Source organism: Phalacrocorax aristotelis, chromosome 1 (genome assembly GCF_949628215.1).
Source record: "Phalacrocorax aristotelis chromosome 1, bGulAri2.1, whole genome shotgun sequence".
NCBI classification, from domain to species: Eukaryota; Metazoa; Chordata; class Aves; order Suliformes; family Phalacrocoracidae; genus Phalacrocorax; species Phalacrocorax aristotelis.
In genome coordinates, this window is record NC_134276.1 from 162080645 (window position 1) to 162089022 (window position 8378).

Below are 8378 nucleotides of genomic sequence, written 5' to 3' on the forward strand. Positions count from 1 at the left end.
CAGTGCAGCTATCGTTGCAGAAATGTACTTGCCTTTTCCCAGCTTTAGGACCTGTATTTTTCCCCTTGCTGTCCAGCCTCCCTAGCAATGGAGAGGGGTACTGCGGCAGCAGTTTGGAGGGAGCAGGAAGTCTTTTCTCCCCCTTTCAGGGCTTATTCCCCTTTGACAGAGAAGTTTCAAGGTGAGTTTCAGGAGTGGAACCACGGAGGAAAGTCTTCAGCTGTTTTTTTTCTTTTTAGAGGCAGTGCTGGGGAGATGAGGGAGGGAGCATCTTTCTCAGACAATCCGTCCATTTTAGCCAATGCGTCAGACGGTATTCTGTATACAGTGATAATGCAACATTGCATTTTAAATTATTTAATCCGTAGGGCACTGGTATTTTCTAGACTGCCAGATGCGTACTTTGAAGTTTGTGTGTGTATATAAAGTCTGTAGTCTATAAAAGGTTAACAAATTCTGTTTATATGATTTTGTGTTTTGTAAGTTTTGCAGCAGTCAGTGTTGGTCAGCTGTTGATTGCTCTTCACTCTGGTTCCCAAGACTTTTTCCCCTCTTCCTTTCCCTGCCCTCCACTGCCTTTCTTATGTCAGCCTTCCTATCGTAAAAGCAGACAGAAGAGGCTTTGGAGCCTGTAGGCTATTGGGGGAAATTCCCCTTTCTTCTAATTACTTGAAGGTCAACAAAAATATTAAAATATCCAGGTTGTCAGGAGTTCCCCATATGTTCATTTCTTCAGTGTGATCTCACCCTCACTCAGTGCTGACTCCAGTACCATGGTCTTCATGCAGAACTGAGTAGCCACACAGTTTGGAGTGATCAAAACTATAGATATAAAAAAGGTGACATATAAGCAGGAGAAACCCACTGTCTGAGCTGGCTTGAGGACCATTGCCACATACATATCCGTATATAGAATTTTTTACATAAATGCTTTTACTTCTTCCTGGCAACCTAATGAATTAATATTTTATGGCCATTTCTTGCTGCTATTGAGCTCAATTTGTGTATCAAATGGAGACTGAAGATGCCTTTTTGCCTTTTCTGTAGACTTTGCTCCACTTCACTTGATTCCCTTCCATCATTTCTTCCCTTCAGTTGTTTCCCCTCCTCTGAGCTAGCCACAAGCCTGTTGTCGGGAGGCAGATGCTCACTTCCTACAGGCAGCCACCACAGTGGGCAATAGCTGCCCTGGCATTGGCAGTCTCAGCAAAGGCCAAAGATATAACGGGTCACAGGGACACTGTAAAGAGGAGTATTTCAAAAGCAGGGTCAGGCATAAGGGGCAACAGAGGCAGGGAAGAAGGACCAGTGTAAGTATGCAGGAAGCTTACACTAATGCTGTACCCGGCCTGTGGGCCAGACAGACTGTTGTGGAGTCTTTCGAACCGGCACCTTTCAGTATTAAATGCAGTACGTGTGTGGATGAACAGCCCAGAGGGCTCTCTTACCTAGGGGCTGGCTCCTTCCTAGTAAAAGCTGTAGCACAGAGCAGGAGGACCTAAACCTGAATGTGAAAAGGGCAGCTCCCGGCCACCTTGCTGGCAGAGCAGCTCAGAGACAAATTGATTGTAAGAGGCCCAGAGCGTGCTTTCAGCTGGTTGCTGCCTGGGATCCAAGAATGTCTGGGTGCATTTTGCTACAGCTTAGCTGACGCGAGCTTCCCATGAGATTGTCGTCTTGTTCCCTGTAACCACAGGGCGAGGACCAACTTGCTCTGCAGTGGGGTTTCACTGCTGCTGAGCTCCACCGCTAATCCTTCAAGTCACATGGATTTCTTTCCAGTGTGTAAAAGCAATTATGGAAACAAGAGGCTGCTTTCTGCCTCCTGGCAAGCTGCCATCAGGGCCCTCACTCCTAGCATGTGGGTACTCGAAGTGAGAAGTGAAGAGATGATGCCCCATCTCTCCCAGGCCTGGAGGCTGTGGATTTGCAAAGGGGAAAGTCTAAGTGCATGGTCTGTGACAGAGTGCGTGAAATTCTGAAATAAAATGACTTTCCACAGTAACCTAGTTGTCTCTTGTGTGTTCATAAACAAAGGAGCATCTCTGCTTTTGCCTCGGTGCATCACTTTTATGCTGACATAATTCTGCACCACACCGGTGCTTGGGGACTGACATGCCCCTTGCTGATTCACAGCTTTCCCTTTGTAGCTCTGGGTGCTCGGTGCTCTGCAATTTGCCTTGAGAAAGTAATCGGCTCGGTACTGCGGCGTGCTGGCTCCTGGCAGCATTTGTACCAGTCACAAGATGATGCGTAATTATGGTGCATCCTTTCTCTGATAGAGCGCGTGCCTGGACAGGCACCTGCCTTTCATGTGGCTCCCCAGACTTCACAGGCTTTCGTGCCTCTTTAATATTAAACTTCCCTGTGCAGACTCCCCCGCCTTTGCTCTGTCACATGGTGGTTTCTATGTGCCAATCCTCTCCCCTGCCAAATGCACTCTTCTTATCCAAGCATCAGCCTCGAGGCAGGGAGAAAGCTGCTGTGCCAGGGGCCTGTGTCTGGTGTGTTGAAGCTCTTTGCAGTAAGGCCTGGTTTTATGTGTCTGCTTGGGAAGGTGGGGTGGGTGTGTTGGATGTCAAATAAAGCATGAAGTGATGATGCTTTTGATGGATCCCAGGCTTCTTAATTCTGGGAAGACATGCTATGGTGACAACGCTGTCCTGTGAGACTGGTTTTAATGAGGACTCAGCAGTTAACATTTAACTATTTTGGAGGCGATGTTATCATACAAAGGGAGTCCACATTGTTAGCATTTTTTTTCTTATACCCCTTGCCTGTGTTGTTTTGTTTTTTTTTCCTTTAATCTGTTCTGTGGTAGAAACAGATCAGATGAGATAAAGCACATTTCGCGTCATACAGAGTCTTATGGGAACAGCTAAAATGAGCTGCTCTGTGGAATCTGTGCCAGGTATGACCCTCTCAAGTTAATGCCCCTGGAAAGCCTTGATCTTGCAATACATCTTTAATGCATGCCGTGGTTTGCACCTTTGCATAAAAGCTGTCCCGGCATGAATAGGGAGGAAAGATCAAAAGATAGGGTTTGTTTAATGTAGAGAAGAAATAATTGAGGGGAGTAATGATAATTAGTTCAAGTATGGAGAAGGTTGCTGCAGAGAAGGAGAGCATAAATGGTTCTCCAGGCTGCAAAGACTCAGCATCTCTTTTGTTCTTAGCCTAACGAACAAACAGCTTAGGAGAAAGGTGAATTTTTGAAAAAGCAAAATATTTTGTGCGCTTTGTTGTATAACCACAGTCCAGTCCTGGAAATTAATGTAGCTGAGCCTACGCATTACATAAATTTTTTTTGCATCCCTTAATTTTAAGAATAAATAAATTCCAGCCTGACCATTGTGTAGCTAATCTTAGGCTGAGGGAGAGAGGGTGACTGTACCCCAAATTTGAGATTATCATGCTAAAGTGTTGAACTGTATGATGAATATTTCTTTTTTTTTCCCCAAATATTTAATCACCTCTGTGGTTTTTTAAGGTTTATTTAAATATTCTAAACTCCAGAAGAGCTGCAAAGAGCTGCAAACAGCTGCTGCTTTTTAAGTTGTCTCATGGAAAAAAGGGGAGCCTCTTCCAAACGAGGAGTTTTTCTTCTAGATAAGATAAAATATATTGGCCCACTACCTGCGCTAGGTATGATTCAATGGCTCCAGCATGGCTTACCGAGTCTGGGACTGGGTCTTGAAATATTGGGCTTTACTCACAGATGCAGCAAGCAAGAAATGGGAGATTGTCCTACCAGTGAAACCCAGTATTGGCTTCCAGCCCTCGGAGGACTGCTGCAGTCTAGACACTTGGGGAACTGTTTGAGGTATCTGGATCTTACCTTCTTTATCCTTGCCAGGCTGAGTTATGTTCGGAGTTTATGATCTGAGGGATTCAAGAAATATCCTCTCTCCTTTTTTTCTGTTTTTCCCCCCTTTTTTTCTTTTTAAAGATTCAGCACTTTCTTAAAACATCTCTCATGTAACACACGTGTCCCCTACACAATCAGGGATAGCAGAGTGTAAAAGTTTTACTGGCATACTCTGAGAAGGACAGCATGATTCACAAGTCACAGAGCCAGAAACGTGGTGCTGAGTAGGCTAATAATGTCTTCATAGTATGTGATCCTGTGGAATAATCATGCAAACGGTAAGGCAAAAGAGGGTGGCCAGACCGACAGGTAAGGCAGGGAAGATCTGAAATAATTCTGTACACAGAAAGTGTTTTTGTCATGTTATGAATAGCAGGAGAGCGGGAGACAGAGTTTGGCTTACAGAACTCAAGCTTTTCATGATCTTAAGCTTTCCTAAGTACTTGTGCAGAAGTCAGCTCTGAACAAAATCACTTTAAACACACTAAAAGTCAGATTGATTTTTATTTTGCTGCCCTGGTTCAATTTCCCTGGCTCCAGTGGCTAAGTAGCTCTTTGATCTGTCTATTAACACTCAGTGCTAAGCTTCTCAGGGGAAATATATATATTTCAATTCTAACCACATTCTTAATGAAAAGTCTTCTCCGTACAAATAACGGGCAAAAGTTGCTTGCTTGAGTTTTCGGTTTTGTTTTGGATTTTCTTTTTTTTTCCAGGCAACTGTTTCCTTGTTCAGCGCAAGCCCATCCCTTCCCCTGCCTCTTGCTGTGGTAGAATTGTCACTGTTCCATAGATGCACAGGAGTGATATACTGTCCCATCAGACATCCCACTGCAATGATCCCAGTCCTTTAAGACTCTCTTGTCTCATTCTGCTCAACGTTGCGAAGGACAGAGACCTAACAGGCAACAGACACAAGGGCACAGATAGCAAATGATGGACTGTGTTGGCTCTTTACCTGTCCCATGACAGACATTACTTCAAAACTTGTAATGCCCTTGCAGGCTCCTTACCCCTTTTGAAAGGCAAGAAGCAACCATTCCTGGAAGCAGGATGGCAGAGAGACATTTTTGCCTTCAAATTCTTGAATTTATTTAGCACAGAGGATAGTTACAGCCTTGAACATAATAACTACCGCCACTTATATAAATAATATAATCTGAATTATGCTCAACTCCCACTTGTTCATAGCAGTGGCGATACGCTGTCAGAGGGCCTGAGATATGCTGAAGCAAAGGTAGTATGAGACACAGTAATCCCACAGGCCATCAAGCCGCAGCTCCCACGTTGCTTGTTAGAGAGCATGTTGGCAGGGGTCCCAGCTTGCTGGCATTCAAGTGGAGGTTGGTTTTTGCTGAGGCAACCGCGTGACCAAGGCACAAACCTCCTCTTTTCCAAATCACCGCCTGTGGCTGTGAGAGAGACAGTAGAAAGCATCAAATCCAGTGCCTTTTCTTGAACAATGAGCTGGTGATTTGGATTAGGAGCCTTTCTCCCCTTTTTTTATTTTTTTTTTTTATTTTGTAATTTCTTTCTTATGTAAGAAGATGAAGTTAATAAAAAGAAGAGTGATCCGTCTTCAGTCCATCAGTTTGCACTGCAAAGCAAAGGAAGATGACCAGTGTCACTGGCAGACTGGACTACCAAGCTTCATGGCCTGGGGCAGGCTTCACCCTTTTGTGGTCAGACAGAACCTGCTCTGCCTAAGAGAGACCTGTATTTCTGATAAGTGCTCAGCATCCAGATCAGTCTCACTCAGACTGCATGGCTAAGGTGAATGGCTCAAATGTTACCTTTCTGAACAGTGTCTATGTTGCCCCAGACCCAGAGGACATGTCTGCTGTCATCACAATCTCAGGACAAGGCTTCAACAAAGTCTCACCCTCTGAGTGCCAAAAGAGCAGGCCAGCAGCACCTCCCCAACAGAGGTAGGAGGCCATGGCTGGCTCCTCAGACAGACCTAGCTTTAGCCTCAAACCAGCTCTCGCAGCAGTCATGCACAGAAACCTCCTCCTGTTAAGAGAACTGCAAACCTCCCTCACCAAGCGCCACAGTGATACTAGTAAGAGGGGCAGTGGATTTTGAAGTCACAGCACCTACTCAATAGGATACTTTGGTGACAAAGTCTCCTGTTGGGACTATTATCCAGCTTGCCCATGGCCAGTCCCCCTGTAATGCATCTGAGGAGGCTCTGCTGAGGCCACTCACAAGCCCATGCGCAAGTGTAGGTAGAGCAGAGCAGTCTCAAAGTCTTCTGAAAGAATCTTCTTTCCAATGTTGTTTGCCAAATCTCCTAACACAGAGACCTTTGGAGGGAAAATTACAGTCATTCAGGAAAAAGTTATAAACTCGATATCACAACTGCATCAACATCCGCCAGGAATTTCTCTCTCCTCCCCTGTAAACAAGTATATATTAAAACAGAACGAAGCCTGCTGGTAAATTTCAGCCACCGAGCAGCTGCTGCATACAAAGACCTGGGGAGCTGCAGCCTCAACAGTGATTTATCCCCAGATGAATTTCAGAGCTTTATCTGAACTACCTGGTTTGTCAGTGTTCCTGCTGAAGCTGCCTGCCAGCATGAGAGCCAAAGAGATCTCACACGCACACAAGATATCCCCAGGATTCTGTTTTATTTCATTAATAGGGCATACCCATTGACAATCTCTCTCTTCCTGGCCTTATCAAGACACTCTGAAGTTACGTGAAGTTGAAAACAGATCCCCAGATGAAGCACATAGGGCACAGTCTGGTATTATCAGCCCTTCATCGTGCATCTCCCCCTTTACTGAACAGAGAGGCTGAAATAACTCAAGCTCAAATAACTTTTCCACCTGCTTCAGACGAAGCTGCTAGTTCAGATGCCCAGTTCAGGAGCACAGTGTAATTGCCGTTGGACTGATAGAGCAAGGAGTCCTCATTCTGACAAGTCTAAGGGGCACTGAGACAGTGAAAGGCAAATCCACTCAAGTGGCGACGGGCTGTCAGCTCACCCACTGCTGCCTGTTGCTGTCTGAGATGCTCCAGTCTCATAGCCCTCACTGTCAGGCCTCAGCTCTTGCTAACTTCACACTGCTAGAAAAGAAGGAATGCGCATTGCCACTCTCCATCTTTTTGCACAGAAAGGCACGAGGCATGCAGCATGTGTGACTCCAGCAGTTGCTGCTAACGTACAGATACATAGGTTTTGATATGCACTGAACAGTCTGCAGCGGGGGTCACATTAACTACAGCTCTATAAAGAAAAACAGTTGCCATGAGATATGTTTCTGTTCTTTTATTGCTTGGACAACTGGAAGGCTTTTGTTTGTGTGCTAAACTGCTCCCACTTGTGCTAATACATGTGAGGGATTACTCTTGACACCACCCCCCCAAGTCCTTTTGTCGTCGTACAAGAAGGCTGGACAATGAGAAAAGCAAAAAAATCCCCCATGGTCTGAAAAAAAGTCACTACCACACACACACCCCTCTTCACACATATTTTTTGCTAAACGTGATTTTCAACCAGTTGTAGCTTTGCTCAGGAAATTCATGCTTTGGCAAGTTACAAGTTAAAACTCACCTCCCTCTTACCAGACTTGCACAATGTTTTTACTTGTGGCAGCTGGCCTCAGCCTGGCTGATTCCTCAAGTAACTAAGCCTCTGGAGAGCCGTATTTTGCGAGCTATCAGCATGTGCTTGGCATGCCCATGTTTGTTCAGTAAGAAAAATGTAGGTGGACAACCAGGATTGTTTCCATATCTGTCTAAAATAATCGAACTGTAAGTTGCAAATGTAAATTGCAGATTTAATCTTTTTTTTTATTATTAGTCTCATTTCAAATGTCAGTGATATTTACACAACAGGATGGAAACAGAAGACAGTGAAGGAGTGGGTATGCAATGAATGATTTATTAGAGAATCCATTTGGTGTACTGGTCCAAAACAAACGAGGCAGAGCATATGGCTAACTTATTTTCTGTTTATATGTAATAAACGATGGATGCTAATACCTCCCAGCCTGATCTTTAATCACATATATTTGCTTTTCAATCTAGTTTTAAAATGGAACGTCTATAAAGCAATCCCTAAAGAGCTTACAATCTGGCAGAAAAGATCCTTCAGATATCTGTGCTGCATGAGGAGAGAAGCAACCGAGCACTGCGAATTAGCCTGTGCTGTAGAGGTTGTAGGTAATTCTCCCTCTAAATTGCTCAAAATATCTAGCTGCTTTGCCTCATTCCTCCGTTGTGTTTCCCTCAGCACTGTCTCCAGGAAAAATTCCTGCTGCTCTCTGAAAATGCATTGCTCGTTGAAGTGCGGGGTAAGGTTTCCTGTTCCTTCTGATGGAAGGTTCAAAGGACAGAAATTATCATAAGAATTGCCTCGGGGACTTGCCCTCACACTCATCCTTCTGCAAAACAGGCAATGCCCCCTCTCCTCCAGCCACCCCAGAAGGGCTCAGGGCCAGCCAAAAGCCCATCTGCCCCTTCTCCGAGGCACTGAGGCTCAGTGGGGGCCCAAAGCCAC